The sequence below is a fragment of the Nelumbo nucifera genome, chromosome 4 (genome assembly GCF_055504915.1).
Source record: "Nelumbo nucifera cultivar China Antique chromosome 4, China Antique-T2T, whole genome shotgun sequence".
Lineage (NCBI taxonomy): Eukaryota > Viridiplantae > Streptophyta > Magnoliopsida > Proteales > Nelumbonaceae > Nelumbo > Nelumbo nucifera.
Window position 1 is genome coordinate 59,641,147 of NC_142652.1, and position 22,429 is coordinate 59,663,575.

A 22,429-nucleotide genomic window follows, 5' to 3' on the forward strand; every position below is an offset into this window, starting at 1 on the left:
TCTTATTCTCTCTGGGATTTGAAATTGAGTATCCATTTAATGCCTAAGATTGTTGCAACTTTAAATGCCCAATATGTGAAAACAAATAATGTGTTCAATAGTTGTAACTTATTATTACAGGTGCATCTATCCTAGCATTGTATGCAACTTGAATCTAACTTTTTACAACAAACCTGATGGTGTGCGATCTGAATGCTCTTAGCTAGAGGGCAGCTCGGACGTTGGTCTGCTTTGTTGGCTAGTTGAACTACAAAAAGAGGAATGTTTAGAGGACTCAGGGTGGCTTACCCGATGTGGGTGCTCCGATGCTTAAGTTAGTACTCTGTTATGTGAGTTGAAAGCTTGTATGCTAGAAGGACACTGAGCAAATAATCGCGTGTACCTTGCAATGTTGGGGTTGATGCCATTATATAGGTGAGCTTCCGTAGGTCTTACGAAACACCTCCGAGATCCCTGCCCCCATACTACTAGGAATCCATTCCGCAATAGGAGGTGGACTTCGTGTGAGCTGATAAGGCTTATCGAGTCCGTCCGATTCGGGCAGGATGAGGATAAAGCTCATAGACGTGCAACGTTATCCTAGAGAGGTCAGAGACAGCTGGCTAGCTTCTAGAAGTTGGCTACGTGTCACCTTGGTAGGTTGGGCCCTCACGAGCTGCTCGGACCTCGGTCTTGGCCGAGGTACCCGTAATGCCTTGGCTCATTGAGGTGGCAGGGAATGTAGAGTCATCATCCAGTTAGCATATCACTTCCATATGTCCAGGTGTCGATAGGTCGTGCCAAATTACTCCTCATCAATTTCCCCCCACTCTCGTGCCAGGAGTACCTGACCTGGTATGGGAGTTCATGACAAGCCTAGGTGAATTTGGCCTGGTCTTCATCTTGGTTGAGGTCTGGTCTACGGGCCAGACTTGAATGACCCATCTGGTTCAACCACAGAGCTAGATCGCATCTTGGGAACGTGCAGACGTCACTTCGATTATAAATTCCGTGGACCTCAAAAACGCACTCAACCAAATTTGACCTCGAAAGTCGAGCGTCCACTCTCATGGGAACCGTTGGATTCGATTGATCTAAGCCGTCTATGATCGACTATGACAACTATAAATAGGGGCATTGGGGTCCCATTTTCATTGTCTTGATCTAACCTCTCGCGTTCTTGAGGTTGCATACTAGCTTCAACGTTCCAGGCCGGTCTACTTCCTTTTGGGTAAGCTGTCTTTCCTTGCTCTAGTCTTTTCTTGTCTTCGTTTCTATCTTGTCTAGTAGTGATAGTTTGTTTGAGGAGAGTGGGGGGTCTGGTCTGGTCGAGGAGGGCTCCTCGGCTCAAGATTTGAAGTCTGGTCCAGTCAAGGTGGGCACCTCAGTTCAGGACTGAAAAACCTCACACAAGAAGGCGTCACTTCACGTCATGTACATCCATCTCGGGGACCAGACTGCTTTGTTCTATCTACCATGTCACCCGAGTAGATCCGTATTTTGGCTGCTTAGTTCAAATTCCCCGACCACTATGGTTATTACCTGCCCTTGGAGGGCTTCTCTTGGGAACATGAGCACGAGGAGACAACAGTCTTCGCGAAGTACTTGATCGCCGGGCTTCGCTTCCCTCTTCACCCTATTAAAGTTCTTAAATTCTTTGACGTCGCCATCAACCAACTTCACCCAAACTCGGTTCGCACCCTGGTCGGTACAATCTGCCTTTTCCATGACCTTGACCTCCCTTTAGATTTAGATACCTTCAGCTCTCTATGCTCTATAAAGAAAAATCCAACTGGCCCTAGGAGAGTAGATAAGTACAGTTACTATATAGCTTACCGGCCTAGATACAATCTTCTTCACGAGTATCCCTCGAAGGTCCCAACCTGGAAGAGGAGATACTTCACAATTGCTGCTGAAGGGGGGTGGCCTTTCCCAACACATTGGAGGAAAGGCATCAGTGACCCCGGGGATCATCTTGATAGGAAGACGAAGAAAAATGTGTTCCCTGGTATAGCATGACCTGAGGCTAGTGGACTACTTGGCCGAGGAGAAGCTCGTTAAGGCTAGGCTGAGTCCCCCAAGTAGGTCGTCACTTCGGGCACATGTACTTTGTCTTTTAATGCTGACTTCTTTTATATTGCTTCAGCTGATCTTCTATTAGTCTTCCACAGGTATTATGACTGATATTCCCATGACTAATCTTTTCACCGACATGAAGAAGAGGAAGAGGAAGGCATCTCGAGGTGACTCTTCCCAGAAACCGCCAGTCGAGCCTGCTGCCCCTACTAAGGCGAGGAGGTCCCAATCATTAACTTGGTCGAGGTGGACCAAGAGAAGAAGTTACCACCTAACCAACCCGAGGTGGCCTGGTCTTCTGAGCTTCAGTCCTGTCATCTCAGGCCATCTCTTCAAGTGAGGGCCCCAAGGAGAGCCGAAGCGTCATGGACATCTGGGTTAGCCTCAAAAAGTGCAAGTAGGCAATTTTTTCCGAGGAGGTCTCCAAGTTTTCGAGTTGCAGACTTTCGAGCTGGGCGCAAAGGCACTAGGTCACCTCGTGGTGGTATGTCTCTGATCTTAATAATATGCTTTTGCTTAAATTTTCTATGGTACTTAGCAAATTTTTGCTTCTCATGTATACAAACTCCATGATTTACGCGCTCTTGAAGTAAGTAGTCTGAGCAGCAGGCTATGAAGGTGCAAACTGCCGAGACGGTGGCCATGGAGTGCCGGACAAAAATGGTGAAGGTCGTCGACACCATCAGAAAACTAGAGGCTGGGGTGGCGGTGAAGAGAGAGCATATTGAGAGATTGACGAAGGAAGCCGAGGATCAGAGGGATGCTTTCACTCAGCGCGAGGCCGTCCTCACCCATAGGATCAAGGACACTGAGGTCCTTGCTGTCAAAAACTACAAGGCTTCGCCGGAATTCAACTAACTTAGGTAGGACCTCAGTACCACAACCTTCCGAAAGGGCTTTACGCCTTGTCACTGGTTGGCTAGGCGTGCGTTCCTCGAGCTTGACTTCGGAGCTGTCACCACATTGGGAGTTACTATAGAGATGGTGCTTGAAGCTGACAAAGACCCAGACTCCGAGGAAGAAAGTAATGACAATGTTGACGAGGGAACTATGGAGAAAGATAGCCCAGGTGCCGATGCCGAGGAGGCCATGGACATTGATGAGGCCAAGGATAGTTCTGGAACCGTTGAGGGCGGGGGCGAGGAGTCCCATGATGATTGATCTCTACCTCTTTTGTTCGATCCCCCTATACAAACTGAAAGGGATGAGAGATCCATCATATGGATGGCTGAACCCTGCAAGCAGGTTGGGCGAAATTTAAAAAATTTATCTCTCTCATCTGGGAATCTTATTCCCTATTTTAGAAAACTGCATTTTCAAGGATCAATCTTAAAACAAACCGGACCAGATCTGAAACCAAAAGGGGAGGAGAGGGATATACCTGATACGGAGTAACAGTAACTCCCAATGAAGGTGTTCACGCCCAAGGAGAAAACCAAAATCTACTCCTACTGAAGATGACACAGTGTAGGTGAAGTAGAATCAGCAAGACAGCTCTTCAGCAAGAACCGAATTCTTCAGCAAGAATGTGGTAAAGGGCTGGTAAGCATAGCTTCAGATTGCCTCTTCTAGCAAGAAGCAATATCAAGAACGATTCTTGATCACTCCCACAGGTGGAGATCGAACTAGGTAGGGGCGGCAAGAACAGGAAGAAAATAGCAGAAGATAGGAGCAGTCAAACTGTATATTGTCTTCTCTCTTAATTCAATGGACTATGAGTTGTCTTTGGAGGTCCACCCTACTCTCCTATTTATAGCCTTAAAAGAGAGGTTGTCCTAATCCCATTAGGAGTTTCCTAATCCAAATCTTTATTTGGACCTGTACTCTCTTTAAGAGATAAGGGTAATCCCTTATCTTATCTGCAAAAAAAGATCAGCCTTCCTAATCTAATTAGGAGTTTCCTGATCCAAATCTTTATTTGGGTCTGGACTCTTTGAGTGGATAGGGATAATCTCTTATCCTATCAGCTGATGCAAATCCCAGAACTGCCCCTTATTTAATTAATCTTATAAAGCCAATTCGAATGGGCTTTAGGCCTATTAAGTCTATGTGCTTACTTAACCACTTAATTTGCTGCCTAGTTGGGTATCCTTGTATGGTGTGGGACCTAAACATTGATCTACACATCAACCACATAGGTTCAACCCAGCCTTTGTTACAAGGCCTGGCCGAATTCACTGTAAGAGACAGTGAACCCCTGAGTCCATCACCATGGGCTCTTAATGGGCCCAACATTTACACTAAATGGTCCTTTGGTCCAGTCACCTTATGAAAATCCAAGGACTATGGGCAGATGCAAGATTAGCCCCTCAGATATAACCCTCAATGGTCTTACACTTAACCTCTCAGCCCATAATGATCAAACACTGTGGGCAGATGCAAGGTATAGTGTTGCACTCTCTACTCACATAGATCTTTGGGAATTAAAACCTTTTGCAAACATTTTGAAACAATAATATATATATATATATATATATATATATATGTATATCTTTATATAAATATATTTTGCAAAACAAATTTCAACGGTTGAAATCAACTACTGGCAGTTTAGGTTTCCATCAGAGAGAGTGCATCCCCGATCATTCACTTTGTCCAACAAAGGGGCTGATCCTGTCACTATGATCACTGACTCGGATGAATTCTCGGATTGTCCCAACATACCCAGGTTTTGACCCCTTCTAACGATCTCACTAATTGGCATATCAAAGACAGACCAATCCGACACCTAGTGTAGTATCATAATTGAGTCTAGGGGTCAGGTGTAACATTTCAGTTTTACCTATGTATTTCCAAGGTCCAGGGCAATACTGGAATTTTTGTCCGGTTTAGGGTTTCAAGAAAACTCACACTGCATGTACCTCAGATCTCACCCTAGCAGTTGAGATAAGCCACTCCAACCAACTTGGCAGTACATTAGTGTCAGCCTTAGTAGGATAAATCTCCCCAGATCTATCCAACAGCCGTGAAGATTTTAAACTAACACGAGTCTCATTAAGTGTCTAGTTTAAGGGTATTACAAAGAAACACACCACAATGACAATAGATGTCAAAAAGGTACATTAATCTGATTGGAGTTAAAGGGCATAACTGTCTAACACAAACATCATCTATCAAGCCTCCGAGCTTGGTTTAGTAGACTTTTCTCCCTTTTTTTTGTTAATGTACAAAGTTTCATTTTAAAGTAATGAAATACAACTCTTCTTTTGATCACCTCGTTCACAATGACTTTCTTCATAAAAAATATTCTAAGTGTAGGTTCTCCCAAGGTGCCCAACTTCTAGAACAACTAGGCATGACATGGGGTAACCCAAAGTAATTGTGAGCCGAGGCGAATAGGAACAATAAGGTATATGACCCGAATTGCCTATGCGCTGATAAGGCATGAACAAGGTTTTCCCGTGCTGCCCATATGCTTAGAAAGCGATTGTGGCACCGAGGTCATTATCAGCTCAGCACCTTTGCCCATATGCTTAGAGTGACTCGTTGGCCACTCCTCAATGTATCATTCAGCCAACGTATGGCTTGACCAGTTCGCCTAAGTGGGTGCTTGACTCCCGAACTCATAGGTAGTACTTCCTTAGATTGTCGATGTTCCAAGCATGGGGCGCTTGCTTCCCTTCCAACGTCTCAAGCTTGTACGTCCCTTCACCGAACACCCATCGTACTCTATAGGGGGCCTCCCAATTCGGTCCGAGCTTACCAACACTGGGCTCAGGTACCATTACTTTCCGAAGTACTAGTTCGCCAACTCGAAAGTGGCATCACTTGACTCAGGAATTGTAGTACCGAGCTACTCGCTACTGCTAGGCTGCAGTTCGGTTATAGGCAAGGTCACGTACTTCTTCGATCAGGTCGAGGTTGGTCTGTAGCTCATCGTCATTTGCCTCCTCATCGTACACCTCTAGCTACAAGGTTGGTACTTTGATCTTAGATGGGATGACGACCTTCGTACCGTATGTCGGGTTGAATGGGGTCTCTCCAGTTGTGGTCTTGATGATGGTTCGGTAGGCCCTTAGGACACTAGGAAGTTCATCACCTTGGCTTGACTATTCGCTTATGGATGCACCACCAACGTGAAGTTCTGCTAGATCCCCATCTTCCCACACCAATTCTAGAACTTGATGTCCTCGAACTACTTCCCATTGTTGGGATATCAGCACCTTTAGGACTCCGAATTTGCATATGATGTTCTTCTAGAAAAAGTTTTGTACATTCTAGGTTGTGACGGTCACCAATGGCTCAATGGCTCAGTCTCCACCCACTTTGTGAAATAGTCAACCATCATGACTAGGAATCTTCTTTGCTCAGTTGCAGGTGGGAATGGACCAAGAATGTATATTCCCCACTGGGCCAAAGGCCACAGGCTGGTTAGATACTTTAGGTCGGCTGCGAGCTGGTGAAGTATGTTGGTGTGCCTTTGGTAGTCATCACAGTTCTGAACGAGCTCGAGTGCATCCACCTTCATTGTAGGCCAGTAATATCCTTGCCTTAGCGATTTTTAGGCAAGTGCCCTCATTGATTAGAACATAGCGAGTTGATTAATGCTCTACCCTCTGAGCTGCGTTATGATCTGCAGGTAGGGTCTCGTGGAGCAGATAATCAACAAGTGGGTCAATCCAACTTGATTCTACTGTGAAATTGAGGTTGGCTGAATTGCTACCGAGCTAACTTCTTCCCTCCTCTTCTTGACTTCTGTAGTAGGGGCGGCATTACTCTTTCCAGTAGTGCAACATGCGCATCCATGGCGTCGCTTCTTTGTCACCTCATTGGTGCTGTTTGCTTCTGTGTTGGTCAGAGTCTCGGCCTTGATATTCCCCCAGTTTTTAACATTATCTTGAATAGGGGCTGGGTCTAGGTTGTTGTGGTGGCAAGATGGATCCTGGGTTGGGTCCTCACTCCTTACGCCGGGCTGTTGGTCATCTTGTTGATGGCCCTACTGCTGATGCTGGTCTTGTTGGTCATGGTGGTGTTGGTTGTTCTGTTGGTCGACCACAAGGGTTCGGAGCGGCGGCGGACGTCGGAGAGGGGCTAGATCCCAAGGTGGTGTCGAGCCCCTAGGTGGTAACTGGCCCCAAGCTGGAGATGGACCCCAGGGTGGTGACTGATGTCAGTGTTGCTGGTTCTGCTGATGCTGATGTTGTTGAGGTTGCTGTGGTGGCATGTATGCTCCAAACCTCTCCTCCCACGCTCATAGCTGTAGGTTCATAATTCTGACATTTTGCACCAGCTCATAGAACTGTCGTGCACCTATCTCAGCGGGAACCATAGAGGGCTCTACTACTGGGAGAGGGGCGCTTACATGAGGCAGTGGTGCATTGACTTGTTATGAAGGGAATGCCGGGTTCGGCACCGCTGATACTCCAGGAATGGTGAGGGGCACGGTGAATGGCCCAATAGTCATAGAGAGGATCTTTGGGTTAACTGCAGGCTAATTTTCCCCACATTTATGGGTATTTCGACATTCTTGCTATTGTTGGAGGATGCCATTGAAGTTTGCAAAAGTGAAACAAGGTAGGAACTTAGGTTATGTATAGCGGTTCCCATAGGCGACGCCAATTGATGGTGTGTGATTTGGATGCTCTTAGTTGGAGGGCAACTCAGATGTTGGTTCGCTTTGTTGGCCGGTCAAACTGCAAAAAGAGGAATGTTCAGAGGACCCGGGGTGGTTTACTCGGTGTGGGTGCTCCGATGCTTAAGTTAGTACTCTAGTATGTGAGCTGAAAGCTTGTATGCTAGAAGGCTAGTGAGCAAATAATCGCGCGTACCTTGCAACGTTGGGGTTGATGCCCTTATATAGGTGAGCTGCCGTAAGTCTTACGAAACACCTCCGAGATCCCTGGCCCCGTACTACTAGGAATTTGTTCTACACCAGGAGGTGGATTTCGTGTGAGCTGATAAGTCTTATTGAATCTGTCTGATCCAGGTAGGATGAGGATAAGGCTTGTACACGTGCGGCGTGATCTCAGAGAGGTCGAAGACAACTGGCTAGCTTCTAGAAGTTGGCTACGTGTCACCTCAGCAGATCAGGCCATTACGAGCTGCTCAGACCTCGGTCTTGGCCGAGGTGCCCGAGGTACCCGTGCTGACCTGGGTCGTTGAGGTGGCAGGGAATGCCAAATCATCATCCAATCAATAGATCGCTTCCATGTGTTCGGGTGTCAATAAATCGGGCCAAATTACCCTTCATCAAAACCCATATAATCTTTATTCTCTAGCGTTTGTTTTATGATTCTTGGTAGGAAAAGAAAACCTCTTTCCTTTTAAAGTAGCTTGATTGTAGTTTAAAAGGCTATTTTTATGTCTAAATTAGTAAACATTTTAAGGCACTTGGTTGCCAGACTTGAAAGTTCAAGCCATTAAGTGTAGTTACCCTCAAAATACATGGTATCTATATATAACTTTTCAAAAAAAAAATTCGGGAAGGCTTGGTGTGTTCTCGTTCACATCTCAATGTGCATTGGGAACATCTCTTATATTTTATTCATAAAAAAAAACATCTCTTATATTTTGTCATGGAAGATGTTTCCAATACACAGTGGGGTGCCGATGCGAAAATGCTGTCCATCAACAGGTTTGTCATTATGGTTACATGAACAAGGCATACAAATAACAATGACATGCTTCCCCAACACCGCCACACCACTCGTATATCAAGGGATTAATTTTCTTTGGATTAGTTTAGAAGAAGTACAAATACAAATATGCAGAGTGCAAAATCTTATATTTTATATGTATTTGCACTTTAAATATTTGTATTTATACTCTTTCCAAACTGAGCCTTATTCTCAAATAAGAAAGACAGAAAGAACGTATCAAGTAGTTGAATGCAAAATCCCTATTTTACCCCTAATACAGAAAAACATTCCAATCCAATAGTTTTCATTGCCCACAACTCTCAAACCCCATTCGTTTTTCGGTAAGTTATTTACCTAGATAAATGGACTTACCCAGGTAAGTGTTTCCTAGGAAAGACTTACCCAAGTAAGTGCATTTACCCATGTTCTTTTATTTTTCATGTAAATAATGCAATGACCATTTTAGTCATAAAATTCTATTATTACAAGGGGCATTTTTGTCCCATTCAAGTGTTGACAACTTCCCCTAAGGTGAAAAAGTTATTTACCCACCTAGGATATGGGTATACCTAGAAAAATAAAATTTCCTTGGTCCCCACATAAATCTAAAAAAAGAACATAGGATTCTTGGTCAATGGGAATCAAAATCCCATTGACCAACTTTCCCCCTCTCAAAATCTAGAAAAAGAACGCCCCCTCAAAGTTACAGATAATCATTCCAACACTTCTTCTAAGACCCCAAAAACCTCACCATCACCTTTTTACACCTATTAATCTACCTTCCTTCAAATTTCAGACAAAAAATTTCTATTTTACCTCTTCTTTGGTCAAGATTTTGATTTGATGGCTCGTTAATTGCAACCCTCCAAATCAGAGTTTCTCATTGTGACACATCTCCTAAAACTATCAAACCCCACCATCAGCTTTTTAGGATCCATGATTATCCCCATGTCAAATTTTAATGCAAATTCCCCGTGTTACCCCTTTATTAAAAAAGATTCCAATTGGTGTAATATCATTGGTTGAGGCACTTAATGTTCCATTTCCTTGAGATTCGGACATTCTTAGTAACTCATGCACCTTCCAAATGACTCGACCTCACTTATATATTCTTCTATATAATTTTTATGCAAAAATACCCTTCCTACCCTTATAAAAATTTAAGATTCTATTTCTAGAAATCTCATTGGTTTTCCCTAGCACCTAGGGCATACCATAGCTATGTGAGTTTGAATTTCCACCCTTGTATTTCCATGAGTCTACCATTAAATCTTGGGCATCCAATAGCCCATTGAAATCCATATTCTACAAAATTACTCTTAAGTCCTTGTCCATAGAATCTCCCTATCTTTAAAATTCACAAATAGAAAACCCCTCACACATGTAGGCATCTTAACCATTAGGTAGCTCATGAAAATCTTCCATTATAGGATCAACCTCATCAAGTTTGCACTCCTAGAACCCTCTAAAGAAGAAAGAATAAAAAAGGGTTGTCTAAGGAAGCTAGAAGAGGGAGGGGCATTAAACCTAGTCAAGATGCATGACTAGGTTCAACCAAGAGAAGAAGAGAGCAAGGAAAGAAAGAAAGAGTACAAAAAGGAAAAGAAAAAACAGAAAAACAGAATCCCTAGTTGGTTTTCTATATTTGATGTAGAGACAATGCTAAAATGTTGAGATTTTTCAATCATTAAAGAAATTGCATGGTGTGAACCAATCTTGCAACTGTTAAAGAATTCGATCTCCACCACACTCTAGCACAAAAACTCAAGATTCTACCATAGAACTATCCAAATAATAACAGAAAATATAAAAAATACATATTTAGATCATTTAGCCAAAACTGAGAATCAAATTCGAAGTATAGATTGTTTCCAGGTCATATTCGGCTATAATAGTTATGGCCAATTTGATTATTTGTTTCAAATTCGCTAAAGTTTAGTATAAGGACTGAACCTAATGTTCTGATATCACTGTTAAAAGGACTAAAATCTTAAATAAACATGGTCAAATTTGTTATAGTTGTTGGCTGAATTTTTTTAAAAATTTCAGCCCAATCTAAGAATTAATTTCTTAGTATTTAAAAATATAAATTTTCTAGATTGAACATGCACCAAACTTGAATCAAATTTGAAACCATAATTTAGAACTAAACATACCTAATATGGAGTCCACAAAATGTAGCTCATAGAATGGTAGTTCATGCCCAATATCAGACCCAGATCAATCTCCAACTGAAGATGTCATATCTATAAGTGAAGCCGATTCAGCAACACTCTTTTAGTTGATTTGAACACCAGTTGCTTGAGATTCGATGCAGCTACATGAACCTCCTTTTCTCTGTTGTTTTTATTCAAAAATACAATAGAGAGTTGATGGGAATCATCCTTCTCTATGGTTAGTTCGAACTATGGCTTTTGGGTGCAAGGGAGAAGAGAAAGAAAGTAGGAGAGAGTGGAGAGAATGCATGGTTTACCCCCTCTCTCGAATCTGTTTTATTGAGCACTCTCTTAATAAGATTAGATCATAATCCAACTCAGATTTGAATTAGGACTTAAACCTCTTAATAGAATGGATGCTCCACACTCATTTCCATACCCAAATTCGATTTATATCACATGACAATTGGTCTTACTTGAAATGGACTTAGGCACATTTTCTTTAATAGTTCATTTACATAGGTGTTGCGGTTCTCATAAAAGTCCATATGGGTTTGGCTCATGTCTAGAAAGAGACAAGCCGAATTCACTAAGCTAATCAAGTTGGGCTTAGTCTATGCCCAAAACTTGAGTATAAGTTATCACTGAGTTTAACCACCTTATGAAACCCAAGGATAATGGACTAATATGAGATAAAGCCAATCAAGTTATCAACTATTTAATAGTCTTTTACATTTAACCCCTTAGCCATAAATAATCAAAACATTACTTATAAGGAAAGGCCTCTTCCCTAACAATAAAATGTAGTGTCACACCCTTTGCTTAGATGGATCCCAAGATTAAAACCTTTTGCAAATATTTTTTAGAAAATAATATATATTAAGTATAAATACACATTGCAACTCCAATTTCAAATACATTTGAAAACAACTACAATTAGCTTTAAGTTTCCATTAGAGAGAGTGCAAACATTGATATTCACTTTGTCTAACAAAGGGACTAATCCTATCACTATAATCACCCACTTAAGTTATATCCTAAACTGCTCCAACATGCTCAAGTATTTGACCATAGATGGGTCTCACTGGTTGGCTTATCAAAAGTAGCTTAGTCCAACACTTGGTGTAGTGTCATAATCAAGTATGGGTTTAAGTGCAACTTTCCAATTTTTCCCAATTTTCTCCAAGGTCCAGGGTATAACTAGAAATTGGTCTAGGTTTAATACTTCTCACATACACCCATTGACTATGCTTGGGGTCTAACTCTACTAAATGAGACAAACTACTCCACCAATTTAGCAGTACATTAGTGTCAGCTTTGTTAGGATAAACTCTCAAAGTTTATCTAATGGCTGAGAACATTTTAAACTAACACAAATCTCATAAGTGTCTAGTTTAAGGAGTAATTCACAAAAACACATCAATATGAACATAAAACAATAATGTACTAATTTTATTCATACATGAAAGTCTATGTACATCAACCTAATTAGACCTAAGGGCATACTCTGTCTAATAGCTCTCACTTGCACTTAGGTCTAGGCATAAGCTTTAGACTCATACTGTCTATATGTCCCTCAAATACTTTTTGTATTAGTAGCTTGGTCAATGGATCTGCCACATTATCTTCTAATGCTACTTTTTAAATCTGGATGTCCCATTTACCAACAATCTCCCATAAGATATCATATTTTCAATTGATGTGCTTTGACTTAAAGTGGGCTCTTGGTTTCTTGGCTTGAGCTATCACTCTAGTGTTGTCATATAATAGTGGAATGGGTGTGTGCTAGACGTACGGTGCAACCCTACCTCTAACTTTCGGATGAATTTCTTCATCTAAATTGCTTTCTTGGTAGATTCACTTATGAAAATGTATTTGGCTTCAATCGTGGAGTCTAATATAGGCCCTTGTTTGCTACTTCTCCAACAACAACATATGATCCCAACATAAAGATGTATTTAGATGTAGACTTTTTATCATCTAAGTTTTACTGGAAATTAACATTTGTATAACTAGATTATATATAGTGAATTACCATCAAAGACAAGACAATAGTCTTTAGTTCTTCTTAATTATTTTAGTATGTTATTCATAATTGTCTAGTTCTCTTGTCCTAAGTTGGACTGATATCTATTTACAACACTAACAACCTAATCTATGTTAGGTCGAGTGTACAACCTAACACACATGATGCTTCCTACAACAAAGGCATATGAAACCTTTCTCATGTCCTTTATCTTCTTAAGGGTCTTAGGTGACATTCCTTTGTAGAGAGTGACTCTATGTATGAAAGGGAAAAATTTCTCCTTAGAGTCTTGCATGTTGAATTTCTTGACTATCTTGTCAATGTATGTGGATTTTGACTATCCAATCAACCACTTCAATCTATCTTTATAGAATTGAAGTCCCAAGATATATGAAGCTTCTTCAAAATCCCTCATGAAGAATTGCCATGAGAGCCATACTTTCATTATCTTCAACATTCCTGCATCATTTCTAATGAATAGAATGTCGTCTACATATAGAACCAAGAATGCAAACTTGTCTTCCACTGTATTTCTATAAACATAAGGTTCATCTAGATTTTGCTCGTAATTAAACTATTCGATAGTTGAGTCAAACCAGATGTTCTAGCTTCTCTATGCTTATCTCTCATTGTCTTCAATTTCCATCAATTAGCATTTTTTATCATAACTAAAATGAAAAAGAGGTCTGGACACCCAAGTAAATCTTCTAAGTCGGGTATTGGTATATACAACTTATGGGATATCTCCCACTACTCTTGAGTCCTCCTTATCAAGAATAATTTTTTTTTTTTTATGATGATTGCTTGGGATGTAGTTCTCTTATAAAATGTGTGAATTTTAACTAACAAATATTCTTTGTTCACTTGGGTCATAGAAGAGATACCTAATAAAGTCCTTAGGGTAGCGTATGAATAGGCAACGACTGATTTTGGATTCCAATTTAACTAAACTTGTCTTTTTGAGGATTTTAGTCTAGATTAGGTCCAACCCAAACCTGGTCCATTGACACCCATACTCTTATCTTCTACTAATAGACCCAATATTGATTCGATCTGACCCAATTTAATATAAATCCATGAAAGAGAGACCAGGTTCAATTCAATCCAATAAATACTTTGAACCACCAAGTCTAGAGTGATCCAATTTAATATGTCTTATTGGTTCATATAACCCATTCAAAGTGATTTTGATTTAGAATGATCCAACTCTAATCTGATCCATTAACATCTATAGGTATACTCCAAACAAAATAGCATGAAAAGATCAATTTGTAGCCATTAGAGAGCCTTCAAGAAATGCTTAGTTCCTTACTTTTCTTACAACAACCCTAATGTTGTCTTTTGAAAGTTTAACCGCACCACCATTGACATTAATCTTTAGAGTTGGTTGCACTTGTAGGTTTTAGTCAATGAAATGCAGTTGGCAGAGGAGTATTTGGGGAGGGTAAAAAATCACCAAGATAATCAATAAAATATTATTGTTAACAAACATGTCATTCAACCATTTCCAGCCTACTTTAATGAATTTCTTGAGAACATAATGCAATAAGTCATTCAATACAGCCACTTCAATCATTATCATATGCCCATTAAGTTGTATTTGTTATTGTTTTATGTTATTAACTGTAGAATGAACTTTTATCTACATTTCATTTGTATTTATTCATCTCTAAAACTTCTCTCAATCTCAGGGATGGAGACATTGTTTATGTCTTTGAAATGCGGGGAATCATATAGGTGCATAGGGCCAACTATTTTAATTGCATAACCTTAGCTAAGTTCACTCATGTCTCATGAGCTTCCCCTTTGGCCTCTATTAGACAATATTCATAACAATTTTTGTAAGCGCTGACCTATCATATCGGAAGCCACAAGGTGTTGTGAGAAGGTCTTCCATTTTAGGATTGATCCCTCCCACTAGTCTATGACACCCCTATTATCATATGAGGCAATCAAACTGACTATCTCAGTGAAATAGATAACCTAATTTTATGGTGCATCTCTACTCACTAATTCAGTATGTTTTCAAGCCAATCTTGAAAGGCCTTTAGAGATGTCATGAAGGAACCATATTATCGGTGCCTAAGTCAATTTAGGTCTTATCAAAGTGGCTTCCACTAACTTTCATAATGTTAGGTTTAAATGGGCCCAAAGATCCGGGGTTTCCACACAGTTCCCTTCTTTGGAGAGGAAACAGAGAAGGGTCCATAATGTAGGAGATTATTCAATGATTTGTAGGACATCATGACAATGATATGTATTCAATTATTATGGGCATAGAGAGCCACTAAATTCTTAACATGGACCAAGCACTTATGATGGTCGATGGGCTAATCACATTTACATAGCACAAACATCACATGTATTTGATTAAAATCAATTAAAACTTGTAAAACCCAAGACCATTTAGATTAACACACTATCAACCCATTAATTAATCTATTTATCAAATAAAGCTTGACATGGTACATGGGTCCAATTGCAAAAGGCAATTCAATGCATATAGAAGTCCATAACCAAATGGGCTTATCTTGGTCCATGTGTTGACCCATCAAACCCTTGACCCAAGTCTTAAGTTTATCACTTAATCAGTGATCTATGGGGCTATTAATAGTCCCCAAAGGACCTTAGGTTTGGCCCATATGGATTGGACCAAAACTAGGTCAATTTGGCCTAGGGTTTGGTGTCCATGCACCAAATTCAAGGATTATGAAATGAATAATTTTAGCCATGATTCACAATAAAACTAGTAGAAACAAACAATAAAACTAATACGGTTGGGATTGTTGTATTCCAAACACGATTTGAACAAATTGAAAAATTTTGCATCAATCATGTATCTACATATCAAACTTGGTCCTCTCCATGTATTGTGATCCTCAGGTGTTTCTCTAAAGTAAATTGGATAAGAAACCATAATTCTCTATTACTTACATTAGAAAAGTCATAGTACATTTTCTCTAAGAAAAATAAAAACAATTAATTACAAATTGTACATAAATATTGAAATCGCATCGTGTGAGCCAATCTTGTAACCACTAAAGAATCTGATCTTCACCACACTCCAACCCATAAATTGAAGATTCTACCAGAGTTATTCCAAAGAATAACAAAAAATATAAATAATACACATTTATATCATTGTCCTAAATTGGGAACTGAATTCTCAGTATGGATTATTTCTAGGTCAAATTTGGCTATACTAGTATGGCTGATTTGACTATTTGTTTCAAATTTGCACAAGTTCAGTGTAAGAACTGAACCTAATGCCTTGATATCACTAATGGAAGGATTGAATCTTAAATAAACATGTCTGAAACTATTATAACTATTTGCTGAATTAAAAAAAATTCAGCCCAACCAGAGAACCGATTTCTCAATATTTGAAAATCTAAATTTTTTGGATCGAACAAGCACCAAACTTGGACTAGATTTGAAACCATAATTTTGAACTGAACATACCTAATTCGAAGTCCATAGAATGAAACTCCTAGAGTGGTAGTTCACGCCCAATATTAGACCTCGATTGACCTTCATGGCACAATTGTATATGTGAAGTTGATTCAGCGACACTGTTTTAGTCAATTCGAACACTAATTGGTGGGGATTCAATGCAGCTTTGTGAAAATCCTTTTCTTTGATGCTTTTCTTCGAAAACACAATAGAGAGTTAATGGGAATCAGCCTTCTCTATGGTTTGTTCGAATTAGGGCTTTTGGGTGCAAGGGAGAAGAGAAAGAGAGCAAGAGAGAGTAGAGATAATGCATGGTTCACCCCCTCCCTCTAATCCCTTTTATAGAGTTTTATCCTAATTGAATTAGGTCTTATTCAAAATCATATTTGGATTAGGACTTAATCCTCTTAATAGAATGTGTGCTCCATACCTATTTCCACACTCAAATTTGACTTATATCATATGGAAACTTAAGTCATTATGTGACCTCTTTAATTAGTCATACTTGTAATGAGATTAGACCCATTTTTTGTAATGGTTAGCATACATAGGCATTGCACCGCTTCTTAGGCCTGACTATTATGTGGCTTGGGACCCAAAAAATTCTCACACAAGTCCATATGCGTTCAGCCCATGTCTAGAAAGAGAAGCTGATTTCACTACATAAGGGCAGTAAATCCTTGAGCCAATCAAGTTGGGCTTGGTCTGGACCCAACACTTAAGTATAAGTGATCTTTGGGTTCAGCCACCCTATGAAATCTAAGGATAATGAACTGATATAAGATTAATATGTAAGTATAAATACACTTTGCAAATCCGATTTCAAATACATTTGAAACCCATTGTCGATAGTTTTAGGTTTCCATCAAAGAGAGTATAAACCCTAATATTCATTTTGTTTGACAAAGGGGCTAATCGTATCACTATGATCACCCACTCAGATAATATCCTAAACTGCTTCAACATGACCAGGGATTTGGCCTTAGATGGATCTCACTGGTTAGCATGCATATCAAAAGCAGCTCAGTCCAAGACCAAGTGTAGTATCATAATCAAGTCTTGGGTTTAGTGCAACTTTCTAGTTTTTCCCATCTGTTTCCAAGGTCCAGGGCATAATTGGAAATTGGTGTGGGTTTAATGCTTCTTACAAACACTCACTGTCTAATAACATCTTCCTCCTCCTCCTTAACCTTTTTTCAAACAAAAAACCAAAAAGCCTAGAGAATTTCTCTTTCTCTCTCTCTCCACCCAAAAAAACCTAGAACTGAAGTTCTCCCTTCTCCTTCCCCTACTTTCAATCCAAGAATAAGTAACCTTACACCTATTTTGATTTAAAAAGATGAGAAAGCAAGGCAGCTCAAACCAATTTAAGAAGAGAAGAAGAAGAAGAGAAAGAGAAAAAGAAGAAGGAAGAAGAGGGCCAAGCCAACCTCTTATTCAACCAAGAAAAAGAGAAAGAAGGAATAAAAGAAAAAACCAGTTACTCAGTCGATCTTAGACCAAGAGAGCACACTATTTTCAGGCTGTCAGAGCCCTCATTTCACCTAAGTTCTTCACCTCTTTCAAGTCTAGTATTGGCAATAGAATCTTCTATGTTTTTCTTTGATTTTTGTTTTCTATTAGTGCTGAAATGTGTTGCCAATTAATAGCTAGGCTGTACTTTAATCTCCTTGAAAATGTATTAGAATATGTTAGCATATTCTAGTGTTATTCAAATAGCTTCATAATATATAAAATATGTTCTCATTTTATTAAGTCGTATTCAATACATGTTTCTCCTTTTTGTGGCATGCCTTTCCCAATGAGTGTGTTTGATTTCCCTCGTCCGCTTTTTGTTAAGTAGTTAAAGTGAGATTTTCACATGAGAATAATGGAATCCTTGAACAATTCAGTCCTATGTGCTTTCTATTAGGAAGTCTAGGATTGGATAAAAAGAGGTTGAGAGGAGGCCTCCCTACTTCCTTGCTCCAACCCTAGGGTATTGAAGTGTTCAAGGTGCTTATTATTTTCTTGCCATGGGAAGATTTCAGCATAGGAGTGACTAAAATTTTAAGTTGCTAGCTATTTTCTTTGTTAAATTCTTACGGGAATGATACTAAATTTAATTAAGGGTAAAGAGTGCTTAACACTTTCCCTCTCTCCCAAGGTTTAAAATTTTGATACGATACGCTAGATATGGGGCATATCGTATCGTATCTTTGAAAAATAGATACAAGATATGCATAGAAATTGAATATTGTCATTTTTTCATGCGTATCGGACCCATATCGAGGGTGTATCGGGCGTATCAGGGGTATATCAGGGCGTATCAGTAGCGTATCGACAAGAAAAATACGACCAAAAACTAAAAAAAGTTAAAGGGGAAAAGCAAGCTTTTTTCCCCAAAATAAGCCTTCTTTCACCCCCAAATGACTCTAAAACTCCAAACTTCAATCCTAGAGTGCTAAATTTTCACAAGAAACAAGTGTGAATCATTAATTTTTTAAATATTTTTCAAAATTTAAAAAATATGGCAAAAATTGGTAAACTTTTTCAATTTTTTATAATATCTTGTGATTTACTTTTTTTCTTGAATGTTTAAAATTATGTTGATCTACATTTCTTACATTCAAAGTCGAATTTTTTTTGTGTTATTAGTAGATTTATGGAAATTTCATGAAGATATTTGGGAAAAATATAAATTAACGAAAATTTTGAAAATGTAATTTGTTCTCTACCTATAAAGACTAAATATGTTTTAGATCTATGGGTTTATCTATCATATCCATAGAGCAATTGGAATTTCTTTTTTAATATTTTTTGAATTAAAAATTAAATAATAATTAATTGTATTTTATTATTTGATCATAATAATTGAATATATTATAATTCTATGGATGATCTATCATATCCACAGACCAATTGAAATTTCTTCTTTAATAATATATATATATATATATATATATATATATTTATTTTTATAATTAAAAAAAATTAATTAATTATATTTTATCATTTGATCACAATGATTGAATATATTATAACTCTATGGATGATTTATCATAACCACAAAGCAATTGAAATTTCTTCTTTAATAACTATTTTTTGAATATATTATATAATGTTTATTTATTTTTATAAATTTTTTGAAATGAATAATAAATAATTATTAATTATATTTTCAAATAGAAGTTGTGCCAATGCATGGTTTATGGTTGGATAGGAGAGTTGGGTTTTTTCCATCCCATAAAACAGTAAAACTTAAGAATTATAATTTATAAATTATAGTTAAGCATAGGATTTTTAATGAAATTATAATTAACTACAAATATTTCTTCATAAAACAATTAAAATATATTAATTTAATATATATACACCTCATTGAGGTCTTATATTTAGTGTTGCTGATGTATTTGTATGATTTATTAAAATATTTGTAGTGTTTCCAAGTGTATCTTGTGTATCCAAGGCGTATCCCGATCTGATACACTTGGCATTTCTGATACTTTGAACCTTGCTCTCTCCCCTAAAAAGTACCTAGAAAAGCCTTAAAGTGGCCTTAAGATTCAATTAATGAGCTTAGGAGTCAATTTTTGGTTTCTTGAACTTGAGAGGCCCATCACTCCCATGTTTTCTCTTTGATTGGTGGTGGCTCCTTCACATTCCAGCCATGAAATGAACCCCAAATCAATTGGGTCCTCACGGAGATTTGCTTACACCCTTGGAAGAACTAAGGTGGGATGCTATTCTTCAAGTCAAAAACCCCTTATTTACCATCCTAGTTAGACATTTTTATAAAATTTTCAAGTTGAGTAAAGATGAGGATCACTTCAACTATTTTAATTTGTTGCCATAGGGCGAAGAAAATTGGTTACATGTATCTATTGAGAGTTTGAGACTTCTTACATTATTAGAATCGAACGGAAATGTGTGTTGAAGGGAGTTTTTTTTTCTTTTTTTTTTTTCATACATACATTACAAAATCGACCATTAGTATATTGAAGTGTAGCGAGTTTGGTTTCACACTGTGTTTTAACTTGCCAGAACAAAAAATTTCCACGGGAAGAGATTTACGTTTCAATTCCGTGTCCAAACTTTTCCCTACGAATGTGAGAATTTTGATCTTGTGGGTATTTCAACCTTTTTTATGGATCTTTCAGACGTTTATTTGGACTGTTGAAAACCTTCATATATACCAAAACTTTGACACCTACCACATATTTATAACAATGGCTGTTGCAAGAAAGGCTGATCTTATCATTTCTTCTAATTAATCTTATCTGATACAAGTTTGCATTATTTCTCTCTCTCTATATATGAGAACCTAGCCTTCGATCTCCATTAAATCTTTGCATCATTCCATTCATCCTCTTCTCTCTGTGATCAGGAATATCAAATACTGAGTGACCAATGAAGATTCCTTTGCTGTTTCTGCTGCTTTCTCTCTTCCTCTTGGCTCTGGCCGCCAAGTGGTCGCCGGTGATAGCCCAAGATGAACCGGAAGCTGTACTTGACACAATGGGTCGCCAGCTATATTCAACAGCCACGTACTACATCTTGCCTGCCAACTCTGGTATGGCTGGTGGGCTGAACTTTGAGAGCACCCAGAATGGAACATGCCCATTTGTTGTCATCCAAGATGAAGACCAGGAGTCCGACGGTCTCCCACTCTCCTTCTCACCGGTGAACCCCACGGAGGAGATCATCCATGTGTCCACAGATCACAACATCAGGTTTGCCATCGAGACAAGTCTCCCACAACCAACCGTGTGGAGCCTCGAAGGCTTGGACGAATCAACCAATACGTTTTCTGTAGACACATGTGGGTCTATAGGAAACCCAGGCCGTGGAACGCTAAGCAACTGGTTCACAATTGAGAGATACGACGACAATTACAAACTTGTTTTCTGCCCTACTGTCTGTGATTTTTGCAGACCAGTATGTGGAGAACTGGGCATTGTTATCCAGGATGGAATCAGACACTTAGCTATGCGTTCTGGACTCGAACCATTGGAGATCAAGTTCAAGAGGGCGTGAAACAAAATCTGCTCGTCATCTGGTCGAAGAAGCTATCAGTTTGTATGATCGATATACTAAATAATAAGCTGACTATGAAAATTTCTTAAGAATAGTAATTAATAAAGCATAAATGATGTATTATTGGGTTTTCTGCAATCTTCAAACCATTATTATATTATTTAATCCTGATCAGCTGAATCAACAACGACTAGGCAGATCGCTTTGTCTCTTCTGCCTTAGCTAGACGACGACACCCCACGCATAGTGTGTCCAAATAGAATCGCAACACCTTCCCACCAAACATCTCTTCAATCAACATTTTTAAAAATTTTTATGAAGTACCAAGGCTCAAGGTTCAATTTGGAAAGAGTACAAATGCAAATATGCACAGTACAAATAAATAAAAAATAATACAAAATATAAGGTTTTGCATTCTATATATTTTCATTTGTACTCTTTCCAAATTTAGCCTAATATATAGAATGTAAAACTTTATATTTTATATTATTTTGTATTTATTTGTACTATTTGTACTCTTTCCAAACCGAGCCTTGGGATTGAAGAATTAATGTCATAGGAGTAATGCATAAATATCTCAATTAATCTCAGCCATAAAAATAATGTATGAAAGTATTTAAAAAACCTAGGCCAGGTAAGGTAATATATCAAGTCAAACCCAAGATCTAGACAAACATAATGACCTCCTCAAATCAGTTAATGAATCTCATCCATACAAATGATGCACCGAAATTTTATCTAATTTTGAACTTCAAAATAATATATGAATCATTTAGTCCTCATCCATACAAATTGATATAACCAAATTCATATTGCCTATCACATTCAGACATGTGGCAAGCCTAGGGTGACATCATTGTCATCACATAGGGTTCAAAGGGCAACCTTGTCATTTTCCTTCACAACTTGAGGAGGCGCCATAATGGCAGGCATTACGACCTTGGCCATGGCCCCCCTTGTACATTTATGACAAGGTAACACTTGGCGAGCTGAAAGTAGTAACCGTTTGGCGAGCTGACACCACACTTGTATTTACACTAGGTATCATGTTGGCCATTAGGCATTGGGCCATCATAGGAGCACAAATCAACACTGAGAGCGGAGCAATCTCGACCAACGAAATGAAGCCCATCTTTAACCCACTA

The 22,429-nt window shown here is 38.8% G+C and overlaps 1 pseudogene; it reads left to right on the top strand.

Annotated features, from left to right (window-relative positions):
• The first annotated feature begins 20,499 nt into the window (after nucleotides 1–20,499).
• Nucleotides 20,500–21,415, top strand: LOC104613396 (kunitz trypsin inhibitor 5 pseudogene; annotated as a pseudogene).
• The last annotated feature ends 1,014 nt before the right edge of the window (nucleotides 21,416–22,429 follow it).